The sequence below is a fragment of the Gorilla gorilla genome, chromosome 2 (assembly GCF_029281585.2).
Source record: "Gorilla gorilla gorilla isolate KB3781 chromosome 2, NHGRI_mGorGor1-v2.1_pri, whole genome shotgun sequence".
Lineage (NCBI taxonomy): Eukaryota > Metazoa > Chordata > Mammalia > Primates > Hominidae > Gorilla > Gorilla gorilla.
The window spans coordinates 81,781,422-81,806,694 of NC_086017.1; positions in this window are offsets into that span (position 1 = coordinate 81,781,422).

The following is a 25,273-nucleotide window of genomic DNA, read 5'->3' on the forward strand; positions in this document are numbered from 1 at the left end:
GCTACCTAGGCAAAAGCCCCAGAAGGAATTGAAGTTTTCTCAGTGATTGGCATTGATTAGAACTTAAATGGTGACAACCTTCTATTTTCTAAATTAAGTTTCCAGGCTAAACACTCAATATCAAAAAAGTCAATTCAAGGAAGTCCTATGGAAACTAATTTCTTGACATCATTACATTGTTCACTTACCTTGTTTACTGAAATCAGCATCCTCTTTATTGATCTGTTTGTTTGCTTTATAAGGTTGCTACCTTCACTCCAGGAAAGTTTAAAGAACAGAAGATGATCTTTTTCCCACTCTGAGATTCTTATTACAGAAACCATTTTAAATACACAAATACTAGATTATCAGGTGGGATTGGGAGAGAATGGGGCACTAACACTCAACTCACTGGAGCTAGCCTCTCCTACAACATTGTTTATGAGGATGACCTCTCATGAGAAGTGTAAAATGCAGCTCTCTGAAAATAACCTATGATCACTGATACGGTTTGGGTGTGTCCCCAACCAAGTATCATCTTGAATTGTAGTTCTCATAATCCCCACATGTTGTGGGAGGGACCCAGTGGGAGGTAGTTGAATCACGGAGGTGGTTACCCCTATGCTGTTGTTCTTGTGATAGTGGGTTCTCATGAGATCAGGTGGTTTTATAAGTGGCTTTTCCCACTTTGCTCAGCGCTTCTCCTTCTGGCCATCATGTGAAGAAGGACATGTTTACTTCCCCTTCCACTATGATTGTAAGTTTCCTGAGGCCTCCCCAAACCTGCAGACTGTGAGTTAATTAAACCTCTTTTACAAATTACCCAGTCTGAGGCAGTTCTCTATAGCAGCGTGAGAATGGACTAACACAATTGCGAAGAGGTGTGTCAGCTGAAAACACTGTGTGTATGTTGAGTGTGAGATGAGAAAACATTACAGACCATTTTCTCTGGGCCATGAGTAGGATCCAACTGTCAAAGCAGAGAACTGAGAGTAGAGAGAAGATGGGTGGGGTAGGGTCCCCACAGCTGGGACTGATGGCCATCATTTTAACATCATAGCTACATCCAGATGACTGGCTTACCACTCTGAGCAAGCTATTCCAAGATGGAGCAACTTCCTGGATTCTCAATCCTTCCTAGGTTTTCTTCTCAAATTTTCATGAGGAGTACCCCTACTGTCTATTCCCCTGAACCCAAAGAACTACTCAGATCTGTTGTATGTCACTGGAAGTACATATTCTTTAAAGTGGTAGATTTCCATCTTACTTGCTCCATCTCTAACTTTTTTCTTTTTGACCACCTTGTCAATGGCCAGAGTGAGTGCAGCTGAGCAGGGAGAAGAGATATAAGTACTCCCCCCAAATCCAACCACCTCTTTCTGTCTTTGTTATCTGGCAACAATAAATAGCTTTGGGGGAAAATTGCCTGCTATGGAGGAAAGTTAAGGACCAGTAATCAGGACTTTGATATTCAAACCTAAGGCCCAAGTCTTTCTACCAAGAAACGTATAAACCAATGGTTAGTGCGGACATCTAGGACACACGCAACTCAGTTTCAGTTTGAGCTTGCTTGGCTTCTCCAGCTAAATGTTCAGAGGACAATTGAGTAAAAAAGAAAAACCTCTAACTTTCTAGCATGTTCTGTCTGAATCTTCCCAGTCCAATTTTTTCAGGGTTGAGAGTTGTGAATCTTAGCTGGACATACCATAGTCAAACATCTATGTGATGCATTGGTTGGGCGCACCTTCCATGAGCTCTACCAATGTTCCTGGTTGTGCAGAGAAGAACTTTACAGTGTTCCTGGTTGCACAGAAAAGAACTTCAAGTTGCTATCACCTCTCTCCTCCTCTGCCATGCAAAGGGATGGGATCTTAAGGCTCCTAGAAAAAACTGGGTCCTCTGGAAACTTCAGTGGTGAATCAATACAGGAACCACCCTTCACTCTTTCTCAAACACACAAATTGTCCACCTTCTCCCTAAACCCACATTCAATTCTACTTTATGACATATACAGTGTTAGAACTGAAACCTTTACTCTTTGCCAGGTCATTTCAAAATCTATTAATTACGTAATAGTATGAAAGATTTCTCCATGGTCACAATAGGTTGCATTCCTTAAACACTTAATAATGCAGTGATGTTACAACTGCACTCTGATAACATCAAGTCTCTTTGTCAAACTCTAAACATGTCCCAACTTTCCTGGATTGTTAAAATGAAAAATCTTCCACCTACCTCACCCCAAAGTCCCCTAATATAAAAGATGTCTTACCAAGCATTGACGAGTATTACACGGCAGCTATTCACGGATTCTTCACTGGCAGCATCATTCACTTCTGCAGGGAGGGAGAAAAAAGCAGTTTTCTCAGCTTACTGGTCAATTTGTACAAAATTACCAAGGTAACACAAATCTAACAGAGTGAGAATGTGTTTATCATTAAACTTAATACAAGTCTAGTGTTATGGGCTAGCTCCTTGAGTCACTAGCTGAAGGAACTTGGCCAAGTTATTGTATCTCTCTGGACTTCAGTTTCCTCATAAATTTCTTGTGGGAATTAAAAAGAGATAATATACAAAAAGTACGAAGTTCAATTCCTGGGCATAGTAACCACTTCTTGCAAATTGATTACATCTCATTTTCTCTTCGAGTAAATGAAGCACCCCTAGAATAAGAAAGCAGGAAGAGTGTTGGGGTTATGTGCTTTTGCCTATCTATCACTCTTTCTCCTCCTTTCAGGAACCCACTTCTTTTCCCCCAGTGGATAGCCTTTCATATGTGTTAAGTGGGGCTGACCTCCCTTCTTCTCCCCAGCTACAAAAGTGGGAATGAGCCTCGGGCTTGGCCGAACCTCCTAACCTGCCCTGATCACAATGATAGGTACAGGAATGAGTATATGATCCAAGCTGCCTCCATTATGAGTCCTCCCGTGGACATTTTTCTGGTTATAGATATCATAAAAGTCTTTTTCAGCACTAAACTTGTAGAGTGTGAATTTCATGCATACAGCAACCAGCTTTCTTGCTGTATGGGTCAGGATTTGCTCAGAAAAGCAGAAGCTTTAGAAGATCTAAATTATAGGGGATTAGAGGAATTTGGCTTTCTGCAATTGTAAGAGCTAATTCTACAGTCTATGTGAAGCTGCTGTTTCTGTGTCAGGTTCAGGAAAACAAGGTCTACCCTTATCAACAGGCTGTTGAGACGGGAAGATGGACATGAAGTGGGTGAATCAAGGATAAACTGAAATCTGTGAGGATGGGCTGGGACTCATGAGGAGAGACTTGGACCAACATTGGTCTCTCCCCACCTCCAAGCCACCCACTTCAATGATGGAAGCAAGCTGGAGGGGAAGCTGGCATCCTTCATCACAAAGCTAATCACGCTCCTGGCCCAGGAGTCAGAGAGGGTGGAGGAGGATCCAGTAGGAGGTGAGGATGCTGTGAGCTCAACCTGACGAGGTGAGTGAACAGATGAGTGACAACAGGAGCAGCCACGACAGCACCTCCTGCACTGCCCTGGCCTTCCAAGCATAAAGCGAAATATGATTGCTGCTTTACTTCCACTTCCCAATGGCACACAAAATGTCTCTGTGGCCCACACTAACTGGAATTATGTAAAGAAAAGAATTCTGGGAAATGCAGTTCCAGCTTAGCTAAGTGGACAGTCCAAGCATCCCACATTGGCTATATGGATAGAACTCTTTCAACGGATGGGTAGAGGGCAACAGCCCTGATGACAGCCTTGGAGCCTCTGGATCCAGCCAGCTCTGAAGCTGTAACTATCACTAGAATTTTCAGTTATGTGAACTATTTGGCTTATACTTGTTTGCTGGGTTTTTTTTGTTGTTGTTGTTTTTGTTTTTTTGAGATGGAGTCTCGCTCTGTCACCCAGGCTGGAGTGCAGTGGTGCAATCTCTGTCTCTTGAAAATAAAAGTGGCCTGACTCATATGTGGAGCTAGTTTAGCATCTAAGAGTAATTTAGTTAAGGCGTTGTAATAGAATTCCAATAAAGACGTAACTTTGTCAGGGCAATTAGGAACACACTGAAAATCTCTTGGATAATAAGGAATGACTATTACACAGCATGTTCAGTTTTGGTGGGTAAAAGAGTGATGGGTAAAGAGTGTGCTAAAAAATGGCCAAAAATGTCTTATGTACAAACTGCTATTAACCTCTGCTGTTAACTTATTACCAAGTGGCAGGTGTAATCTTTGTAGGAGGTAAGATGACACACAGTGGGAAACAGAGGGACACCCAAACAGGACCTCCCTGGTAAGTAGCCCCTGAGTTAGGATCCCACATGAAACAAAATTTCATTCTTGTTTCTGCAGGTCAAGAAAACTCATCTGGTGTGTGCATATAATTGTTCAGCTTTCAGGTGTCTGACTCCCTTACCATACCCTCAAGAGACTGATAAATTAACCAGTATAAATTAATTTATGAAGTGTATGTGGGAGTATATTTTTCCAGGGACTGAAATCCTTGCACCCTTCACCTAGGACACATCTTTCCCAGAGAGAGCTCACTTAGGGTTATCAAATGAAGACCCAGAAGCCTTTTGTGGAAAGCATGGAATGGTTTGCAGAGGGGGAATTTACCTAAGCTCTGGGCCAGCCTGGTACATGACCCTCCTTACTCCACAACCAAGTGGACAAATGTTTGTGAGTATCCACAACCACCAGGAAGTTCTTTTCTTAATGGTTCTTTGGATCCCATCCTATTCTCAAAAACATTCTCTGATTTTTGTGATTGACTCTTGAGAATTTCCCAAGTCACCTACTTGTCCCAGTTACAGATGACCAAGTAGAGTATCATCTACATAGATATTAAACTTCATCACTAAGAACATACTTTTTAAAAATCAGGCTTTTAAAAAAATCCCTTCTTTCTCCCTCTCTTTCCAATCCTTTTAAGGTATTAAGCAGTATATGCAAATAAATGTGTGAGGCCCAGGCACAGTCCTTCCCTTATGGAGCTCAAAGAATCACCCTCCGTATTCTAGATACTATTTCTCTAATTATGCAACCCAAAATTCCATTAGCTTTCTGGAAAACCATCTCTCACTACATATTGAGCCTACCATTTACCAAAGCTCCCTAATATATATTTTCCCTTTTCCAGATGGATTAACTACCCTCCTCCCCTTCTTTCCTTCAGTGGATTTTTTTTTTACTTTTTCCCTCCAATTTCAAAAGTAATATATGCAGCATGCAGAAAATGTAGGACACTATGCAAAAAAAAAAAAAAAAAAAAAAATTTAACCACACTTTTATTCTCTCTCAAAGCCCAGGAGGCCTCTGTCTACCAACTGCAGGAAGAAGAGCATGCTGGGTAGACAGGACAGATCTCAACTCCATCCACTGTCCCTGTCTGAGCTCCTCCCACCCGGTGCAAGCCACTTTCACCTCTTACTGCTACAGTTGCTCGGTAACTGGTCTCACTGCTTCTGCTTTTGTGTGTCTCCTTCACAGCAGCCTGGGTGCTCCATTAGAATGTAAATCAGACCCCACCATTTCCTTGCTTAAAGCCCCCAGTCATTCCCCATCACAACTAGAATACAGTTGACTCTTGAACAACACAGGTCTGAACTGCAAGTGTCCCCTTATACTAGAATTTTTTTATTCCTCTGCCACCCTGACACAGCAATACCAAACCCTCTCTTCCTCCTCCTTCCCAGCCTATTCAACGTGAAGATGATGATTCACTTCCACTTAACGAATAGTAAATATATTTTCTTTTCCTTATGGTTTTTTTTGTTGTTGTTGTTGGTTTTTTTTTTTTTTTTTTTTGAGATGGAGTTTTGCTCTTGTTGCCCAGGCTGGAGTGCAATGGCACGATCTTGGCTCACTTCCTGGGTTCCAGCAATTATCCTGCCTCAGCCTCCTGAGTAGCTGGGATTATAGGCATGCGCCACCACACCCAGCTAATTTTGTATTTTTAGTAGAGATGGGGTTTCTCCATGTGGGTCAGGCTGGTCTCGAACTCCCAACCTCAGGTGATCCACCCACCTCTGCCTCCCGAAGTGCTGGGATTACAGGTGTGAGCCACCGTGCCTGGCCCCTTATGGTTTTTCTTAACTTTCTCTCTGGCTTACTTTATCATAAGAATACAGTATATAATACATAGAACATACAAAATATGCATTAATCAATAGTTTACATTATTGATAAGGCTTCTAGTCAACAGTAAGTTAAGTTTCTGTGGAGTTGAAAGTCATATGCAAAATTTCGACTGTGCAGGGTCGGTGCCCCTAACCCGGTACTGTTGAAGGGTCATTGTCTGACCCCAGTGCTTCACGGGGTCTGCAAGGCCTTGCCCTTTTCTTCCTCCTCACACCCGCAAGTCACCACATTCTAGCCCATGGGGCTTCCCTCTGCCCCTCAAGCACTCTTGGCTGTTCCCAGTTCCCATTCTGGGCACCTCCTGGCTAGCTCTGACTCGGTGTCAGGACCAGAGGCGCCCCCTACCCCCGCCCCCAATATCTACTTTCAGACATATTGAAGTCCTAACCCCCAGCGCTTCTGCCTAACTCAAGGAGTCCCCCCATCTCTTTCCCATTCTTTTATGCCCTCACTTCTACTTTTTCTTTAAAGCACTTATCAATATCCGAAAATATCTTGTTTCTGGGTTTACTGCTTGTACTCCCCACTCCAAAGAGTGGAAACTCCTTAAGGGCGGGTTGTTGAGAGACCCCAACACAGCGGCTCTGTGGTTCCCTTCAGGCCTAGGGGTGCTGAGGGCCCCGGTACTTCCCCATCCTTTCTCAGCCTCCTTCAGTCCTGCTCTCACCTTTGTAAAGAGTCATCTTCTTCATTAAACTCGCCTTAATTACCCCCTTCTAATGGGGCACCTGTTCCCTCCCTCGGGCCTGACTCAGATTTGAACTCGAGTTTTGTGACAGTGAAGGCTGCGCTGATGACGGATGCCGAATCATCAAAGGCCAGTCCTGGGCTCTGGTCTGAATGTCTGGGTAGTCACCACCCGCCTGATCAGCAAGCACCTTGTCATTTCCCTCCGCCGCTGGCACTCTGTAGGCACAGGCACTGTGAATTAATGCATCTCTAAAAATTAAGCACTGAATCCGGCCCTTTATTTATAGCTCATTTTACAAATGTGAATTAAAGTGGGCCAGTCTTATGACATAATCAAATTTATTATCCCCACTTGATAGCTTGGATAGTTAAATACTTCAGTGAATAAACTTAGAATTCATTAAGTCTCATTTTCTCATATTTCATATATTTGTAATCTACTCTCTTCCCTGGCAGTTTTCAAACAGGAAAATTAAGCCTGGCTCAGAAATTTATGAATGTATTCTTCTAATATTCCTTTAATGAGAAACTCATAGGCGGCTTCCTAAGCGAGCCACCCGCGGAGCTAAACTACGTAATGTGAGCTACCTTATTGTGTGAATGCTTGTTAATTCCAATTTTCTTTCCTTAAGCTCTCATTAGCTCTGGAACACCACCTAGGAGAAGTTCTATAGAAACACAGCGAGGAGGGCTAACTTTTCACCTCCAGGTTGATATTCAGAAGGTTTGGTCATAGTTTATGTGCTTAGTGCTCCCTGTTGATTATTAACAGAGTGGAATTAGAGCTTTTGAGCTCCTAGGCAATGTGGTACTCTCTGAGATAGTTCGGAAATCAGTTTTTCTCTGGGGAAAGGGAGTCTACATTTCTAGATGCAGACTAAATCCTTCTAAATCCATCCTGTTGCCACTTGTGCTGTGTCAGGTACCTCTTTGGAGGTCCTGTTAACTGCTGCAGGAAAGAGTTGGGGGAGGAGAGAGGGGAGAGAAAGAGAGGGTGAGAGTATACGGCACATACCCAGCTGGCATTTGAGGAGAGCTTAGGTTATCCAAGTAGCCCTGTTAAGTGTGCCTAAAATTCAATATCACTTCAGGATCAGCTGTTTATGTTGGGAATGGTTTGCGTGGTAGGACTGAGGAGTTAGAGATGTTCTAAAACTGTTACAGCCAAACATTTTTGGCCTGAAACTTAATAGACAGAGCTAGAGGAAGTAGAGTCAGTTAACAAATATTTATCTTCTATTCTGTGCAATCCTAGTCTTAGAAGCTGGAGATACAGCTCTGATCAGGCAGTTAATGCTTACATAGGGCTTATGATGGGCTGGGAGTAGTTCTCAGTGTTTTAAATTAACTCCACTTAATCCCCATGGTACCCTGAGAAGTAGGTACTAATATTTTTCCCAGTCTACAGATGGGGAAACTGAGGCTCTGAGAAGTTAACATGCTCAAGGTCACACAGCCAGTAAATGGGAGGAGAGAGAAGTGACTCCAGAGTTCGTGTTCCTAACCACTCTATTAGTCAGGGTTCTCCAGGAAACAGAGCAAACAGGATGTGTATATATAGAAAAGACAGATTTATTTTAAGGAATTGGCTCATGCAACTGGGGAGATTTCAGCCCCAAATCTGCAGGGTAAGCTGGCAGCCTGGAGAGCCAGGAAGACCTGCAGTCTGAGTCCAAAGGCAGTTGGCTGGCAGAGTTCCTTCTTACTCAGGGGAGTAAGTCAGTCTTTGTTCTATTAAGTCCTTTGACTGATTGGATGAGGCCCACCCACAATATGGAGGGTAATCTTTTTACTCAAGAGTCCACCCATTTAAATGTTGGAATCTCCGCCAGGCGTGATGGCTCACACCTGTAATCCCAGCACCTTGGGAGGCCATGGAGGGTGGATCACCTGAGGTTGGGAGTTCGAGACCAGCCTGGCCAACATGGTGAAATCCTGTCTCTACCAAAACATACAAAAATTATATGAGCGTGGTAGTGGACACCTGTAGTCCCAGCTACTTGGGAGACTGAAGCAGGAGAATTGCTTCAACTGGGAGGCAGAGGTTGTAGTGAGCGGAGATAGAGCCACTGTACTCCAGCATGGGTGACAGAAGAAAGACTCTGTCTCAAAAAAAGAAAAGAAAAGAAAAGAAAAAAATGTTAATCTCATCCAAAAAACACCTTCACCTTCTTCACCAAAAAACACCTCAGAATAATGTTTGACCAAATATCGGGGCACTGTCGCCCAGCCAAGTTGACATAGAAAATCAACCATCATAACCCCTGTTGTGGATTTAATTACGTTCTTTGGAAAATATATGGTGAACTCCTAATTCCCAGTACCTCAGAATGTGGCCTTGTTTAGATACAGGTCTAGGGACATGTAGACTGTATGTTGCAGACATTTAGTTAAGATGAAGTCAGACTGGAGTAGGCTGGGCCCTTAATCCAATGTGACTCATGTTCTTAAAAGCAGAGGAGACACAGAGCAGAAACGGCCAAACGAAGACACACAGACACAGGGAGAAGGCCGTGTGAGGACAGAGGTGGGGATTGGAGTGTGCTGCCACAGGTCAAGTGGGAGAGGTGAGAAAAGATCCTCCCTGGAGGCTTCAGAGGTGGCACCTTGCTGACAGCTTGATGCGAGGCTTCCAGTCTCCAGAACCGTGAGAGAATATGTTGTGTTAAGCCACTCAGGGTGGGGTACTTTGTTATGGCACTCCTGGGAAACTGATACAACTACTACGCTATGGGGGTCTCTCAACAACCCAACCCTTAGGGAGTTTACACTCTTGGAGGGGTGGACAATCATCATGAGCCTCAGGAGATTCACAAAAGACCCTATCAGTGCCACGCGTGCAGGGTGCAAGTTTTATGCATATGGTGGCCACCTTTCCTGCTGGAAGGGTCAGGACTCAGAAAAGCAGCAGCTTTAGAAGCTCTATACTATTGGGGTTTTATTATAGGGATTTGGCCTTTTGCAGTTGTAAGAGCTGGTTCCATAGTCCCAGCTGTGTGGCAGCCTGTGTCTGTGTCTGATACAGGAACCTGAAGTCTGCAGGCCAGGCCTTTGACTAAGGAAAGATGGGCAGAAAATGGGGGAAGAAAGATAAACTGAAATCCTTGCAGTGAATGTCCTAGGGGAGGTCAGACACTGAGGCCGTGGTAGAATGGACTCAACATCACCCGACTTGTCATTGAGGGTCCTTCCATTATGTCATGGTGCCTCTTTAGAAGCCTGGAACTTTTTTTCTTCCAAAATAAATCTCGAGGGCTTCACTAGATCTGTAGGAACTAGAAAGTGTCAATACTCAATGAGCTTTAGTTAAAAAGTGATCTTCTTCTGGAATGAAATACAGCAAAATGCATATACTAGTTATGCAGTTTAAGGACTTAGAGTAATACAAAAATTTTCCTATTCTGCTATGTTTTCTAAATTTCCTATAATGATCGAGAATGCATTTAAAAATGAAACTTAAAACAACACTATTATTAAAAGAAAAAAGAGAAGCCTTGATGTTCATCTAAACTGGGTATCCTTCTCAAGTAGGACAGATATGAACTTGCTGGTTAGCTGGTCCTGGCTGACAGTTATTTATTTTGAGACAAGGTCTTGCTTTGTCACCTAGGCTGGAGTGCAGTGGCAGCCTCAACTGCAGTGTCAACCTCCCGGGCTCAAGTGATCCTCCCACCTCAGCCCCCCAGGTAACAGGGACTACAGCTGTGTGCCACCATGCCCAGCTAATTTTTGTATTTTTTGTAGAGACAGGGTTTTGCTATGTTGCTCAGGCTGGTCTCAAACTCCTGGGCTCAAGTGATCCTCCTGCCCGAAGTATGGGGATTACAGGCGTGAGCCCCTGGGCCTGGCCCTGGCTAACATTTAAAGCAAGTAGGAAGCCTGTGGTTTTAGAATTTGAGGAAGTTCAGAACCCACATTTTGAAATTACATGTCTAACTTCCGGTCTTATTTGAATGTCTACTTCCTTCCCCCTCACCTTTCAACCTCTGTTTTACATAAGGATAAGGCAGGTTTAGGACCGGATTAACCTAACCAAGGAAGCGTAGGAGTCCTTAGATCCATAATTTGGTTGGTTTAACATTGGGTTAGTACCTGCTGGCTTCTGAGTCAATCATGTATTGGTGCTAGTAACTAAGTTACTAAGTAACAGATTCTATAGCCCCCTCTTCTTCCCCATCCTTTCCTGAAATTAGCCCAACTTATTCCTCCAGACCTGTGTTTTTCCTGATTCAGTCATTCATTCCATCAACATTTACTGAGCTCTTACTGTGTGCCAGAGACTGTGACAGGCACTGGGATGCAAAGATGAAAATGGCATGATCCTGATTCTCAAGGGGCTCACAGATTCACCATCAACTCCTCTGTAACAGAGGCTATATTTGAGGGAGCAGTAAAGCCCATTTGTTAAGTCTGGGCTTAGCTATCATACTGCTTGGATTCAAATCCTGACTTCACTTCTTTCTGGCCACATGACTTTGATGAATTTTTCTAGTCCTCATCTGTACATTATAGGCAATAAGGGTGGCAGCACAAGTAGCTAATCTTTGTTGTACCCTTACTAGGTTCTAGGCCCTGAGCTCTTTCATGTGGATTATTACCTCCTTTAATCCTAACCATTGAGAATATGTTTATTGTCCCCATCTTCTATATAAGGAACTTAGGTTTAAGAGGGTTAAATTATTTACAAGCAAAGTGGTTGGTGGGGATGAGGATACCTATCTGCTGTGTGTGACTAGCCCCGGGCCTGTCCAACTCTGTCTCCTGGGGCAGCACCCACCTGGCCCTTGGCTCTGAGCTCCAGGGGTCAACAATGACATGAAGTACAGCAATCCAATGCAAACCACAAAACCCAAAGTCCAGAGTCTATAAATTAAACACATGCCCCCTGCCTGAGAGAATAACCTCCCCATGATTACTGCACTGTGAACAATGTTGGCCTTCAGAAGGGTTTCCTCCCTTCCTATCCTGTTCACACTCACACAGGATTATTGTCTGTTGGGCCTGTGGCAAACCCATAAGAAGAACCCACTCCTCCAGAGTGCTGGCCGTGGTTTTAGCTCCAGGCTGCTGGTGCATGCCACCTGCCTAGGTACCCAGTTGCAGGATTTACTGTGCCAGGTGTGTCCCAAAACCACCCTGAGATACTAACACTGACAGATGTGTTTCATGGAAAAATATATAGGCTGCTAAACATGGGCAAGGAGAGAGGGAACAGAGAGGAGTAGGGGGGAAGGGGGGAAGGAGGGAAGGAAGAAGAGGAAGGGAGGACAGGGGAGAAAAGAGGAGGGAAAGGAAGGAAGGGGAGAAGAGGAAGGGAGTAGAGAGAGAGAAGGGCAGAAGCAGATCAGAAAGGAGAGGACTGCAAAAGAGTCTGCCCCATCCCTGGGCCTTTAAAAGTAGGAAGCAGTGAGCTGCTGTATGGTATTAAAAATTTAGTTTCAGAACAGATATTTTCCCTGTGGTCAAAGGAGGGAAGTAAACTTACAGACACGGTCTCGGTCCTGTAGGTGTTATGATGGAGGCAGAAGGAAGCGGAGACAGTGTTGAAGGAAAAAGTCCAAGTTCCACCCAGCAGGGCCAAACCCCTCCCCTCTCTTCCTGCAGAAACAATTCCTCCATGGTCACCCCTCTACATAGGAAGGTGCCCCAGCATCCACTGGACAAGTGCCACACAAGTGTGGGCTGCTGGCTGGTACTGGTCTAATTGTTTGTTACCAAGGGAAGTACAGAACTGAGAGGATGGGACTGGAAACTTTTATTGCAATTTAATGCTATTGAGATAGCTGTGATCGTGGGACTTACTGGTTGCGGCACAAACCAGCTAGGGTGGTGTTGAACTTGAACTTGGAGGGTGAGTTGCATGTGGCCTGAGCTATGTGTTGCTCATGCACAGACATACCATATACCAGGCTGCAATAGTTTGAGCAGTACTGTTGTAGAGGTTATGCAAATACCTCTATGGTCACTAAGTGGCTGTGCCTCTCTGAGCCTCAGTTTCCCTGTTTGTACACTGGTGATAAATTACCTATGTCCAAGGGATTCTTGAGACATTAAATGTGGATGATGCACATCAAGTGTTCAGCACAGTAGCTGGCACAGAGCTTGCACTTAATTAAAGTCAGCTCTTGTCACTTGGTCATGGCGAATACAGCCTTCAAATTGTCTTGGAGCAGTGTCTCAGCACAACAGATGTCTGAAGAAATGAGCCCAGTATTTCAGGCTTGACCGAGAGCAAGCCAGGGATCCCCAAGTACAAGACAGAGGGGCTGGTCAGCAGCCAGGGGATGAAGATGGCAAAGCTCACCCCCTTGGCTGGGAACAAGCAAATCGATGGTGAAGGAAAGCCTCAGGTCCTCAAGCGCTCTAAAAGCCAATAATAAAATTTAAAAATCAATGAGGAAGCTGACGGCAAGCCGATGGTGGGGCCAGAGGCCAGGAATGATGTGTCTCCAAGTGAAGAGCAGGCAGACAGCCCAGGCGGCAGGGCTTCCAACCAGAACCCCAGACCCAGAGCCCCGAGCATCCTGGCGCAGACGCCTGGGATTTGGCAGAGATCCTGCGTCCCTGGCCGGCGCCTCCCCACGGATGCGGGAAGCACAAGTGGGAAATGAGGCTGTCCAAGGATTAAGACCCAGACCCCCAGTGCCGTACTGTTCTATTCTTCCCGTCTTTGGAGGAGTGCAGCCAAAGCCTGGGAAATCATATTTTACAACATTGATCCCAGCTGCACTTTTTTTTTTTTTTTATTGGACAGGCAATGTGGTCTGGCACAGAGAGATTCAAAGTATTTCTCAGCTGAGGGGTTATATAGATTCATTTATCTGTGCAAACGTTTCTTGAGCCCCATCAATCTATCAGGGACTATGAAGAAATAGGACAGTCTAGAAATAAGGTTCTATCCATGAGTTCATGACTGGCAATGGAGAAAGTGGATGAACAAACACTTGCCATCCAGTGTGGCAGGTATAATAGCTGCTTTAGTGAGCCCCCACGGAGGGTGTGGGCAACTCTATCCGGGGCAGAGGTGGGTGGAGACACTGCTGAAGACAGGCCGGTCCTTGCCTGTTCACACTCATTCTCGGGACGTGGTGGGCAGTGGGCTCACGGTGGCTGCTCACGGCACAAGAGGCAAGTGGGCTCATTGGACTATTTCAGGAATTTTAGTAGTAAGTGTGGGAATAAAACCTTAAATGGGCCATGAAAGCTGAAGGAGGAGAAAAGGGAGATGCCTAGGATATAGGAGAAAGGAAGAGAGAAAGAGGGAGAGAGAAGGGGAAAGTCCTTAGTCCCAGTTTTGTAATTCTGTTCCCTTGGCTGTATTTGGCTTCTATTTTTGTGAATTTCCGTAAGTTTCTACCAGGATTCCTGAGAATAAGCAACCTTGACTAGAAGTAGTGGGACTGGCTCTCTGATCCTAACAAGTCCTCACAAAACTCTAGGAGTGATCCTGGAAGGCAACATTAACTCACACAAATCCAATGTAGTCTCTCACCAAAACAAAACAAAGAGAAAAGAGACAAATAACAATTTGAGTATTGTGGCTGATGTCATCCTTCTGCTTGAGTATAAACCTTGGTGTGAGTGTGTACCTGGAGAAGTGACCCTGCCTGTCCCTCGGTCCATGAACTTCTCTTGGTTTGGGGACAGGAGAAAGAGAGAAAAGGAGAGAATAATTAGCAAAAGCACAAATGAGCATCCCCCATTTTCATTTCTATTGCCAAAGCGAATCATTTATTTCAACTGAGGCACTTGGTAAATTAAAGCCACATGTAAGTTTAGTGTGTTGATTTCATGCTGTAACTCTTGAGAGCAAAAGCACCCAGTCTCAGCCTTGGGTTTGAAGAACTGAAGCCGGTAATTAACTCATAAGGTCTTAAACTAACAAATGACTTCCTTTACAAGTGAAGTGTCAATCGAATCTTGATTCATGAAGTCAGTAATTGGCCTTCTTGGCTTCACATTTAGTCCAGAGCCATCGGATAAATAAATACAACATGTCCCTGAATTGCCTCTTTTTCGAAGATAAATGTCAGATGAACAGATCAAAACCCAAACCCAATATACTAGACCTGGACTGTGGGAGAATGGGTAGAAAGACAAGAACAACATTCAGAGATCAGAAAGATCTTAGGGTTTCTGAATGACTTATCAACTGGAATTAAAAACGTTTTCTCTAAGCTGTTCAGGGAGAGGGGACAGTCAGGTGCCCAGGTGTATCCTTTTGTTCATTTTAAATGTGCTAAGTGGAAGCTGTGAGAATGGTTGCCTTGTGGGCCAGGCAGAGTTCACAATTTAACAGCTGGCAAGGTGTGAGCCCAGTGCTAATGTACACAATATTCTCCCCCATCTAAGTGCACAGATTGAGCCCCTGCAGAGGCTTCTCTGGAACAGATCGACATTCAGGCTCTGACCTAGGCTTGGCAACTTTCAAGAAAGGACTATAGAAGACTCTGTCCCCAGCAAGTAAAAACTGAGCAGCCCTCAGCAACTTACACATTTATCTCATATTGCAAGATTTAAGTCTGCCATAGCTTAGATGTTTGTTTCCAGAAACCTCATGTTGAAATTTGATCCCCAGTGTTGGAGGTGGGGCCTAATGGGAAATGTTTGGTTCTGGGGGGCGGATCCCTTACAAAGGGCTCAGTGCTATCCTCGCAACAGTAAGTGAATTTTGGTCTTATTTAACAACCACGAGAGCTGGTTGTTCAAAAGAGCCTGTACTGCAGTAGGACTATTTAAAAAAAAAAAAAAAAAAAAGAGAGAAAGAGAGAGAGAAAGAGCCCGGTATCTCCCTACTAGATCTCTCCCCATGTGATCTCTGCGCCTGCTGGTTCCCCTTTGCCTTCTGCCATGAGTGGAAGCAGCCTGAGGCCCCCACCAGAAGCTGAGCAGATATCAGCACCATGTTGCAGAATCATGAACCAGATAAACCTCTTTTCTTTAAAAATTACCCAATTTCAGGTATTTCTTTATAACAACACGAACAGACCAAGACAAAGTCTAACCCTGAATCAAGCTCATTTGTGAAATTAACAGTAAACATTCATTTTCCTGCTGAAAGGATCCAGAACATGTCACTTCAAACGATGCCGCTTTGGCATAAGAATGTTTTTGAGCTGAAGGCAACTGAGAATTAAGATATGCAGGAAGAGAGCTCATACTTTCTGATTTCAAAATTTACCACAAAGCTACAATAACCAAGAGGGGTTGGTACTAACATAAGGTCAGACACAGAAGCCAATGGAATAAAAGAGAGTACAGAAATAAATCCTTACATTTATGGTTTAATTTGAGACAGGGTCTCACTCTGTCGCCCAGGCTGGAGTAAAGTATCATGACTTCAGCTCACTGCAGCCTCAACCTCCTGGGCTCAAGCAATCCTCATACCTCAGCTTCCCAAGTAGCTGGAACTACTGGCACATGCCACCATGCTTAGCCAATTTTTTTTTTTTTTTTGTATTTTTGTAGAGATGTGGTTTTGCCATGTTGCCCAGGTTGGTTTCGAACTCCTGGGCTCAAGCAATCCACCTGCCTCGGCCTCCCAAAGTGCTAGGATTACAGGTGTGAGCTGCCACACCTGGCCCAGATTGATTTTTTGACATTCTTGCCAAGACAATTAAATGGAGAAAGAATCATTATTTTTCAACAAATAGTGCAAAAGAATGAAGTTGCACCCTTTCATTACATCATCTACAAAAATTAACTGCAAATGGATCATAGACCTAAATGTAAAAGAAAAAAAAAACTCTTAGAAGAAAATATAAAAGAAAAATCTTCACGACCTTAGATTAGGCAGAGGCTTCTTAGATATAACACCAAAACCATAAGTTACAAAAGAAAAAAAATAGATTGGACTTTATCAAAATTAAAAATTCTTCTGCTTCAAAGGATACCATCAAGAAAGCAAAAAGACAACCCACAAAAACTGAAGAAAATATTTGAAAATCGTACTTAATAAGGGACTTATATCCAGAATATGTAAACATCTCTTATAATAAAAAAAGACAACTCACAATTTAAAAGTGGACAAAATATACAAAGAAATATACACAGGGCCAAGAAGCACATGAAAGGATGCTCAGCATCATTAGCCATTAGGGAAATGCAAATCGAAACCACAGTGAGATTTCACATCACACCCCTCGGGTGATCATCAACAAAAAGACAGCAAATAAGTGCCAGTGAGGATGTGAAGTATGGTATGGTGAAAAGAAATAAGGATGGTACCTGAGTAACATCTCAAGAAGGGTGTTAAACTATATGTAGAGTATGGTTTCACATATGTACATATAAAATAACCCATCTATACATATGTGGATGTGCATACATTTGGATGTAAATACCTAAAAGGAGGCTTGGGAAGGTGTGCCCAGAGCTCTGAAGTCATTTATTCTGGGAGGAAGGGGAAATCAGAGCACCAGGAAAGGGGTTTTTGGTCATTTTTATTTACTTCCACATTCTTTCACTGTACTCAACAAGCATGTTATCTCATATTACCAGTGTAATAAAGTTTTGGAGGAAAAAAAACAAACAAACAAACTCCCAACAAGCAATGTACAAGGAATCGTCTGCAGGTGGCATGGATATTTGGAGAAGGGAATCATCATCATGGTCTGACAAGATGAGGGCAGAAAGTTGGTGGAAAAGTTATTTGATTTGGAGCGGGAAGGTTGGATGGCACTTGGCCGGGCAAGGAGTTGAGGATGTGGAAATTTAGATAGGAATGGAGTAGCATTGTGATGAGTCCAGTACTGCCCAGGTCTCAGTGTTCCACAGCAGTGGTCACCAACCTTTTTGACACCACGGACTGGTTTTGTGGAAGACAATTTTTCCATGGACCAGCAGGAGTGGGAGATGGTTTTGTGATGATTCAACTGCATTACATTTATTGTGCACTTTATTTCTATGATTATTACATTGTAATATATAATGAATTAATTATACAACTCACCATAATGTAGAATGAGTGGGAGCCTTGAACTTGTTTTCCTGCAACAAGGCAGTCCCACATGGCGGTGATGGGAGACAGTGACAGATCATCAGGCATTAGATTCTCATAAGGAGCATGCAACCTAGACCCTTCACATGTTCTGTTCACAATAGGGTAGGATTTTCTATGAGAATCTAAAGCTTCAGCTGATCTGACAGGAGGCAGAGCTCAGGTGGTAATGTGAGTGATGGGGAACAGCTGTAAATACAGATGAAGCTTCGCTGGATCACTTGCTACTCACTTCCGGCTGTGCGGCCCAGTTCTGAACAGACCATGGACTGGTATCTGTCTGTGGCCCAGGGGTTGGGAACCCCTGTTCTAAAGTGCATTCATTAATCAGCTTATACTCATTATTGCTCTATTCTCAGGAGGAAACTGCAGGCAGATCTGCCAGTATCAGATAAGATTTTACAAAAGAAAAAAAGGCAAGGAAGACAGGAAGGGCAGGAGAGAGGGAGGGAGGAAGGGAGGAAGGGAGAAAGGGAAGAAGGGAGAAGGAAAAAAGGCAGGCAGGAAGGAAGACCAAAAACCAAAAGGTGAAACTCCAGTGTCATTTTAATGACCAGACCTGTTAAACAATAATGAAAAGTGTTGAAATTTCTAGAATTCTCTGGATTTTATACAGTTCAGTTCTTTCCTCTGAGAGAAGAAAACTCTCATAGCAACCAAAATAGTATCATTTTCCTTGCTAATTCTGTTTTTGGCATCACTGTCTAGTTGGACTTCATAATTGGGTAAAAGTATCTTTCAGAACAGTCTGCAGCCTGGAGTTGTGGCTTCCTCCACAAAGAAGTGTTGCATAAAGACAGAAGAACACGTCTGACCTCACTACCTGGGTCATCTTTAGTTTGATCTTTGGGATGATTCAGGCTCAAGTTTCTAGTTAGTTTTGGCCTTGGGCAGCTCATAAAGAGCCCGGCTTTGCTTTCAAAGTATCCAGATGCAGAAGAATTAACCAAGTCTGTTGTGCATATGCACTAGGTGCAGGTATAACCTAAGTCATAAGAATACCCATCCATGGTTTCTGGCAACTTTTTGTCACTTCACTCATACTCCTGGGGTGGAAGTGAAATAAATGACAAGAGAGAGTCCTTGGAGGAACAGGATTGAGATTACTCCCTGAAACCCTCGATTTCAAAGCAGGGACAACATTAGTAAAGAAGAGTTAGGCCCATGGTACCAAAACATTAAAAAAAAAAAAAAATATATATATATATACATACATATAGATATGTATGTATGTATGTATTTCAATAGCTTTTGGGGGTACAAATGGTTTTTGGTTACAGGGATGAACTGTATAGTGGTGAAGTATGAAGGTGAGTAGTGTACATTGCACCTAATAGGTAGTTTTTTTTTTTCCTTCACCCTCCTCTCGCCCTCCTCATTCTGAGTCTCTAAAGTCAATACTCTGTATGCCTTTGCACAGCCATAGCTTAGCTCCCATGTATAAAGGAAGAGCATATGGTATTAAGACATTATTTAAAAACCTGGTCTGGGCCAAGTACCATGGCTCCTGCCTGTAATCCCAGCACTCTGGGAGGCCAGGTGGGAGGATCCCTTGAGTCCAGGAGTTGGAGGCTGCAGTGGGCTATGATCATGCCACTGCTTTCCAGCCTGGGTGACCCTGAGTGATACCCTGTCTGTAAAAATGAAAACAAAAGAAACAAAACAACAACAAAATAACTTGGTCTGCCTCTAAATATGGACTTGCTGGAGTCACAATCTTGTTTAAACTAATTGGTGGGGTCCCAAACTCCATCAAGCTAAAGGAATTCAGACATTCAGACAGCATGAGTATCCATCTCTTTGAATTAAAAGTGAAATCTTTGCTTTGCAACAAACAAACAAACAAAACTCAATCAAACCTATGTTGTAAGTAGTTTCAGCTGTGGGGTATGCTTTTATCAGAAGCAGAGAAAAATTAGTTTTTAAAATGCAAGCATTTTGTAAATGAGACTGAGAGATGTTTTGGTTTTCTTTCTGAGACGAAAGCATTTCTAAATAGTTGTCCTTGAACCTGGATTACATTTCTTCTTCCTTGAAACCCAACAGTTGACATTGATAAAGACAATATAAACAGGTTGCAATCTACTGCAAGGACATCACTCCCAACCTTGAATATATTTTAAGGGTCTTTGATCAAAGGAGGAGAAAATAAGCAAACAATTCAATGTAATACCCACTACTTGGTTTATCCCAGTGGGCAGCCACAGTGAGCAACAATCTGATACCACTCTCTAACATACCTGTACTACCTCAGTGGCTGACAAGTTCAAATTAAGTCAATATGATTGCAGAAAATTAATTTTTCCAATTCTTGGCTGTTGTCACTTTCCCCTTCCATGAAAATTAATGCAAAAAATTCCTTTCAAGTTATTAATATGAAAGAATAGCCCAACTTTTATGACTGAAAGGCTTACCATCATATCTTTAAGAATAATGATACAACTTAAATATTGGGAGTTGTGCGGGAACCACTTCCCTTCATAAATATGGCCTGAAGAAGATGGTTAAAACACCAGTTAATCTTTATATTCAAGGCAAATGAAAGGAAAAGACTTGCAGATAAATTATTTTCTCTATAGCCAGAAGCAAAGTGTGTACAATAAAGCACATACTCCTCAAATAACAAGAATAAATCTATTTCATTTTTCCCCTTGCATACCATGCTTATTGAACTAGGGCCTTGTTTGACAAGCACTCTATTCTGATATAAACAGTGCAAAGATGAACACAATTCTTCTTGCTCATGATTAATATATTTGGGGAATCAAGTCTGAATCACTTAGGTAAATCATTTCAGTATATTCATGGTAAGGACAAATTTTCACCCTCTTATCCGAAGTACAGTCTTTCACTTCTATTACCCTAAATAACTACAGGGACTTTTACCTCAAAGTTATTCCTAACAAGAGAAAATTTTACAGTGATGTATTATCTTTTTAATCCCTAAAGGTAGAAGATACAAAATATACATCTGGGATGTGAACAGGACATAGAAAATCTACTGACCAACCACGAAAAATGTTACAGGTCTGCGGTTCCAAGAAGCTGAGGGAATTGGGGGCATGCATGCCTGTTTAGATGAGAGAAGCAGGCCAACTGATAAATAAAACCTATGTTTGGAATACAGCTGAGTTCCCACTTATAATATGTGGGGTCAGGGATAGGTTTTTCATTTTTTTCATTTTTATTTTTTTATTTTGGAAACAGGATCTTGCTCTGTTGCCCACGCTAGAGTAGAGTGGCATGATCATAGCTCACTGCAGCCTCCTGGGCTCAAGTGATCCTCCCACCTCGCACCCCCTGGTAGCTGGGACTACAGGCACACACCACCCATGCTTGGCTAATTTTTTATAAGGAAAAGATCTCACTATGTTGCCCAGTCTGGACTTGAACTCCTGGCTTCAAGGGATCCTCCTGCCTTGGCCTCCCAAAGTGCTGAGAATATGGGTATGAGCCATTGTGCCTGGCCTAGGCTTAACTTTAGATATTTACTAGTTATAAAGGAAGAATTTGCTAAACAAACAATCAGTATAAACAAGAAACCAGAATATTTACTTGTATCAAAGAACAAGGTGGAACCTGAGCCTCTTGAGCCAGCAACATGCAGAATTCAAAAGACTGAGCTTCTACATGGGAGCCACGGGTTAGGAATAGTGAACATTTGTACAGTACTTTACGGTTGCAAAGAGCTTCCCGCTAAGGCATCTTGTTTGATTCAGCTCCCATGTCAACCTTGGGAGAAAAGATTTTTTTTTAAAAAAGAACTAGGCTGGGAATGGTGGCTCATGCCTGCAATTTCAGCACTTTAAGAGGCTGAGGCAGGAGGATCACTTATGGCCAGGAGTTTGAGACCAGCCTGGGCAACATATTGAAACCCTGCCTCTACCAAAAATTAAAAAATTAACTGGTATGCACCTGTAGTCCCAGCTACTCAGGGGGGCTGAAGTGGGAGGATCACTTGAGCCTGGGAGGTTGAGGCTGCAGTTAGCCATGATCATACCACTGTACTCTAGCCTAGGCGACAGAGCTAGACCCTGTCTCAAAAAATAAAAGAACTATATTCATTATACAGATGAAGAAACATAGCCATACATAACAGACCTAAGACAGGAACCCAGATCTTTGAAACCTAAATGCACTGTACAAACTTTTGTCCCGAAATAGCTCCACAGCAGGTCAGCCATCCTCTCTGAGTGTGTCTCCATTTGTAATGTGGGAATAACAGCATCTTACAACAGGGTTGTCATGGAGATAGGATGAGATAACTTATCTGATGGGTATCAGTTAAGATGCTTTGGGCTATAAAGTAAAAGAAAAATCCAGTTTAGCATGGTTTTAAAATTAAGCAATTTATTGGATCCTGGGCCTGAAGAGTTTACAGTGAAGGAGGGGGAATTTCAGAATTGGGTTGGTTTAGACGTAGCTGGTGAGCCAGGATGGGGCTTCATTTCTCAGGCAGTCTCCTGGCTCTGCCTTGCTCTGTGTATTGGCCTTGTGCCCAGGCTGGCTGTCTTCATGGCAGAGAGATGACTGTTGCAGCTCCTTGGCTGCATGACTTCTTCTCTACAGCACAGCAAAGAGGATGACTTCCTTTCTCCCAACCATCTAGCTGAGTCCTGAGCTCTGCTGTATTGCATGAACAGCCCCACTGCAACAAGTAACTGGCATGGAACATGGCAAGAAGTGTGGCTGCTACCCCAGGGGATAGCAGAGGAACAGTTGCTGTACAGGCAGCCAGGATGACGGCCATGGTGTGTGAAACACACAGTACGGTCATGAAGCACACCATTCAGCCCTTCAAAAGCACTCCAGGTGTCCCAGCATTTGATGCTGTATTTCTGTCATCCTTTTTTTTTATATATAAAGCAGATTCTTTGGTCAGCAGCACTTATAAGCCTCATTAAATGTTAATGTTAATGTTAATTATCTTACCAGGTAACATTTACTGAGAACTTACTGTGTGCCTGGCACTGCATTAAGCATTTTGTTAATTCTCAGTTAATCCTCACTCTGGCCATTGTGGTAGGAAGTATAATTGTTCCTGTTTTTACAGATGAGGAAGCCGAGGCATAGAAAGGCCAAGAAATTGCCCAAAGTCATATAGAGAGTCAATTTAGGAATTGACACTAGTCTTGCAATCTGATTTAGAGATCGCTTTTTTTTTTTTTTTTTTTTTTTAGACAGGAAATCTCATTCTGTCACCCAGGCTGGAGTGCATGGCATGATCTTGGCTCACTGCAGTCTCCTCCTATCAGGTTCAAGTGATTCTCCTACCTCAGCCTCCCAAGTAGCTGGAACTACAGGCATGTGCCATCACACCTGGCTAATTTTTTGTATTTTTAGTAGAGACAGGGTTTTACCATATTGGCCAGGCTGGTCTTGAACTCCTGACCTCAAGTGATCTACATGCCTCTGCCTGCCAAAGTGCTGGGATTACAGGCATGAGCCACCATGCCCAGTCTAGATCCCATTCTTAAATCACAATCTGGTCCGTGTTTTTTTTATAAAGCAGAACAGCATTTCACAAGAGATCCTGTAACTTATACTTTTCACTTTCTCCACTGGTCAGTTTAGAACAACATTCCATTACCCACGTCATATCGTTAGTGTTGTACTTAGAAACTGTCTATTCCAGTGGGATGTTAATCCTGAGAATTACATCATCAAAGAAAAAAAATGATAGTCCCCTGTTTGAGGACATCAGTGTGGAAAACACAATCTACCTCTCTACCAGTAGATGCCAAGTGGGAAGGTTCCACACAACCTCTCCCCCTCTTCTCCCACATCATCTCACCACTGTCCCCATATCAGCTGCATTCACCCCCTTGATGTTCTGTGACCAGGAAAAATGTATTGCCACCTTGCATTTACAGTTCCTCCTTTCCTTCAGGTCTCTGCTCAAAAATACTCTTATGAGAGAAGAAAGCCTCATCTCTCCTATGTATAGCACCGCCTTCTATCTCCTGTGCTGTGTTACTATGATTACTTTTTTGTACGGGATTTAGCTCCATTTGTCATTAGACCTATCATTGTTGATTGTCTCTTTGTAGTCCCTCACTAGAAAGCAAATACTTTCACAGAGAGACTGAAGCCTTTTGTTCACTGGTAGGTCCCCAACACTAGAGTAGTGCCCGGCATATGCTTGGTGCTAATGTAGATCAAACAAATAAATGAATACTTTATCGCATTTCTTAGAGATTTATAATATCCAGCATACCAAAAGCTCAAAGAATTCCTGCTCATTTAAAATGAGTGTTGCCCAAATCTGACCATTTAACCCTTTTGGTGAGGAAAAAAAAAAAAACCCTACTAACGCTACAAATAATTAAGGATCACTGGAAATCACTTTGGGAAACTCTGAACTGCCATCCTCCCATTTTACAAGTGAGGAACCCATGCATCTGAGGAGTCCGGGGTGCTTCCAGGCTACGCAGGGAACCAGTAGCCCTCAGGACAGAGCCCAGCTCTCCACTCCCTGTTCTGGATACATTGGCTCCATCCCCTCCCCAAGCTGCACTGATTGAAGATCAGTGGGGCTAATTATACTGGACACACAAATCAATAAACCCATCAGTGACTATTAATGGGCCATCTATTCTGTGCCCAGCCATTGGCACCTGCATCGTGACACCGTGAAAGCTCTGATGACACTTTTACGGGAGATACAATTTTTCAAGAGCTGCTGATTGATACCTTGAAGACAGGGGTTTATGGATAGATACATTTTCCTGGACAGGTTTGGCTTCATTGATCCTTGTGGCTTGCTCATCCCGTTCTTGTCATTCTATTTTTTATATTTTATTCCCATTTTCACCTCCTTGGTGCAATTATTGACCGAATGGGACAAGACCTTCTTTGTGACCTAAAGAAAATGCTCTACAGCATATATGGGGAAAAAAATGAAGTTGCTGTGTGGAGAGAGCTGGAGAGAATGCCAGGGACCATGGGCCCTTGCAGCTCAGTCTCTGGATTTTTCTTGAAAGGTAGCACCTCCCCAACATTACTTTCTCGCCTCCCACTCTACCACAATTGGACTTTGTCCCCTCTCCTCCAAAGCAGCTGCTCCTGTCAAAAGCACAATGTCTTCCTCCCTGCAAAAGCACTTCTCAGACTTTATCTTACTTGGCCATCCAGCAGCTCCAGACACAACTGGCCACTTCCTGGTCTTTGGAATGCTTCCCTTTCTTGGCTTCCGGAACACCTCACTGTCATTGATTTCTTCTTACCTCACTGACCTTTCTCCAGTTCCCAGCAGTGGCTCCTACCCCTCTATATTCTCATCTCTAAATTTGGGAGTGCTTAGGGCTTGGTCCAGACACTCTCCTTTTCCCAGTCTAGGTGCTTTCCCAGGAAGATTGATGGGATCAATGGCTCTAAATATCATCTTATCAGCTGTTGACTACCGAATTTGTATTTCCAGCTTTGTTCTCACTCCCACCACACACACCTCTCCAAAATCGTGTAACCAAATGACTACTTGCCTTT